Below are 3,944 nucleotides of genomic sequence, written 5' to 3' on the forward strand. Positions count from 1 at the left end.
GATGTTCTTTTATTGGTATAACTAACTATGTACCATAAGCTCCTGTTAACACTTCATGATGCCTCCTCACACCTCCCAAATGCATTTGATCACGTTCATTAAGTTTGGAAGCTGTCCAGTCTTTGACACTTGAACTTTATCAGTTTGATTATTTTAACTTCTTATAGCCCACTTTGTCTTTCAAGTAAGCCAGGGGGCAAACAGCAAAATCTTGAAAACAATATGTCGGACTATAAGACAATCAACAGATGTTTGGGTTACCCAGTTATGGGAGTCTTGGGAGCTATGGGAGTATCTGCTTTATATTCTATTTCCTTGTCTGCCACAGTCACACTGAAGAATGTGGTACAACTGCATCTGGAATACTGTGTATAATGCTCAAAAAGTGTACTGTGCAATTGGAAGAGGTTCAGAAAGGAGCAACCAAAATGAGCGGGGGGGGTGTGGCTCCTCTACGAGGAAAGGTTGCAGCATTTGGGACTTAGGGAAAATGTGCATAATGGGTGGTTTGCAAAATTATGCATGGCATGCTTTAAGCGGGTAGAGAAAAGTTGTTTGAACTGATAACACTAGAACTTGTGGCCTTCCACCGAAGCTGAGTGTTGGAAGATTCAGGGCAGATAAAAGAAAGTACTCCTTCATGCAGCACACAGTTAAATTATGGAAATTGTTCCCACAGGAGGCAGTGATGGCCACAAAATTCAGATGGATTTAAAAGAGGATTGGACAAAGTCGAAAGTCTCTTGGTGGCTACTAACCACGTTGGTTATTCTCTCCCTCCACAGCTGGAGGCAGCAATGCTTCTGAATACCAGTTGCTGGACGCCACGGGAGGGAGGGGAGAGCCCCCTTGTGATCAGGTGATACTCCCTGGTTTCCCACAGGGATCTGGCTGGCCACTGTGAGAACAGGATGCTGGACTAGATGGGCCATTGGTGTGATCCAGCAGGATCTTCTTGTAATCCCCCTCCCCCTTTAAAGGTGACTGATTCTTTCACCTATTCAATTTGAGTTACTGAAGTCTTCATTACACACAACTAGGGACTGCAGCACCTTTGGTAAACTATTTGCAGGTAGGTAGCCGTGTTGGTCTGCTGTAGTCAAAACAAAATTTTAAAAATTCCTTCCGGTAGCACCTTAGAGACCAACTAAGTTAGCTATTGGTATGAGCTTTCGTGTGCATGCACACTTCTTCAGATGCACACTTCTTCAGATACCAAGTGTGCATGCACACGAAAGCTCCTACCAATAACTAACTTAGTTGGTCTCTAAGGTGCTACTGGAAGCCATTTTTTAATTTTGTTTTGGCAAACTATGTTTGCTTCCAGGTGAACCTGTTTATTGAGCATTCATCCCAATTTATTTGGACAAAGTTTGCAGGGTGGTTAGATGACAACAACAGCTATTTATTGAGCATTAATTCTGATTTGTTTGAGAGAAGGTTACACAATGGTTACTTGTTTGCTTTACAGTGGTACCTCTGGATGCGAACGGGATCCGTTCTGGAGCCCTGTTCACATCCTGAGTAGAATGCAACCCGTGACTACGCGTCTGTGCGCTCGCGGGCCGTGTTACGCCACTTCTGCGCATGCGCATGACGTCATTTTGAGCGTCTGCGCATACGCAAGCGGCGAAACCCAGAAGTAACACGTTCCGTTACTTCCAGGTCACCACAGAGAGTAACCTGAAAACGCTCAACCTGAAGCATATTTAACCCGAGGTATGACTATATTACCATTTCTTCACCATAAGGTCCCAGCATGGGTCATACAGCATTAGAAAAATACAATTTTAAAAACGGTTTAAAACACGTTCAAGTTACGAGAATAGCATGGGGGTCTTGAAAACATATATATCTCAAGGATCAAAGCAAATGTTATCTCACACTTTTTAGTGCGTTTTTGCATCACTTTCCTCACTGCAGAAAAGTGCAATTTAGCGGGGAAATGCGTTTGTTGAGCGAGGCCGCCAAATCACCCTTATTCATTGCAACCTGAATTTGCTGTCATGTGATTGAATCCCACCCCAAAATAGCCAGAGTCTGGAAGCACCCTACGACTCCAAGTAACATGCTGGAATTTTCCTATCTTCGGCCTGCGTAAGACCAGATGGCATCTTGCCTGGCAGCAATTTTTTCCTGGCTCCTGACCAAATGAAAAAGGCCAAGAAGGCAGGAGTGGGCATGGCTCATGAGACCTCAGGCAAAGGAACAGAGAGGCAGAAAAACCTGTAATTACTGGGATGAGGCCCTTCCTTCCCTCTTCCTTTCTAAGAAAAAGACAAGTTTCATCCATGTTGATCTAACAAGAGCTTATGAATATTGCTCCACATCTCACTGGGACGTCTTAATACTATCTTTTTCAGTACAGTGGTACCTCTGATTGTGAACGGGATCCGTTCTGGAGGCCAGTTCACAACCTGAAAAGAACGCAACCCGCGTCTGCATGTCTGCGCATGTGCAGGTCGCTATTCACCGCTTCTGCACATGTGCATGATGTCATTTTGCGCATCTGCGCTTGCGCGAGCAGTGAAACCCAGAAGTAACCCTTTCCGGTACTTCTGGGTTGCCACGGGACGCAACCTGAAAATGTGCAACCTGAAGCAAACGTAACATGAGGTATGACTGTATTGTCCTAACTTCCCAAAATGTACATATTAACATGGTACTGGGCAGGAGTCAGGGTTCTCATGACTCTCCCATGACCAAGGTGGTCCTTGGTGGACCTTATTTCATTCCACTTTATGATAATTTCTTTTACACTCACATGTACCTTGTGGCTATGCTTGCAGTAAACTAGCCTGACAGTGCCTTGCATCTGCACACACACACACACACACACACACCCCATTAAGAATATTCACAATCACATTCACACTTGCACTTAACACCCCCTACGCACTATTTTTCACTAGTGCAGGAGGAGGCATCCATAGTGTACCTCAGATGTGTTTAAGGTCAGGCTCAGAAAAGGGATCTGGTTTCATGTTCTCAGTAACCTTGGAGATGTGGAGAAGGGGGGGGTGGGAAGGCAGCGTGTCTTGGGTACTTTTTATTCTTTTAAGCAAACAGCTATTGTAATAAGGAGCACGCAAAGTCTGATAGCAGGATAAAAAGTGGAAAGATAAAGAGATTGAAAGTTTAACCAATTCTGATGCCAGTGCAAATAAGGGAAAAAAGTGAGCAGCCAGACACAGTTTCCTTGTACAATCTCAAAGTAAATTTCATTGGAAGAAGTAATAAAATTAGTGTCGGAGATGGGTAAAACTTCAGATCAAAACTTCCCCCCAGCATGAAGATGCAGAGTGATGGTTTAGTAGTCCATTAGGAAACAGGCCACCTTCTGAATTCCAGCTTGGCTTACTTCCACTTTATTTACTATGATATCTATATAGTGCTTTCTACGTACTTGCAATGTGGGTAGTTGACTGAATGGAATACCATCATGTAGTCAGCTGACCTATACAGGAGTTTCGTGTACAGTGACGTAGCGTGGGGGTGCAGGGGGGGCCGGCCGCACCGGGCGCAACATCTGGGGGTTAGGGTTAGGGGGCACAAATCCACGGGTTAGGGGGCGCAAATTACTTGCCTTGCCCCGGGTGCTGACAACCCACGCTACGCCACTGTTCGTGTAACCCAGTCAGCTGATCCACAGAAATATCATCTGGCCAGGTCATAGAGAAGAGCTTTCCCTCGCCTTTTTTAACAGAAAAGGTGATGGAAGAAACCAGTGGGTTTTTTCCTGGGGGGGGGGGGACGCAGGGGTACACATACCCCTAAACATGTTGTGAATCTAAGTTTGACCTCATTGAGGGGCAGTATTTCGATATGAGTAGGAAAATGAGAGTACCCCTAAACATTTTAATTTTTTTAGAAAAAAAAGCACTGGAAGTAACAAGATAACAAGTTAACTCCAGATAAATTAACATGTGCCTACGGGACCGCCT

Source organism: Podarcis liolepis (genome assembly GCF_965112155.1).
Source record: "Podarcis liolepis genome assembly, chromosome: 1".
Lineage (NCBI taxonomy): Eukaryota > Metazoa > Chordata > Lepidosauria > Squamata > Lacertidae > Podarcis > Podarcis liolepis.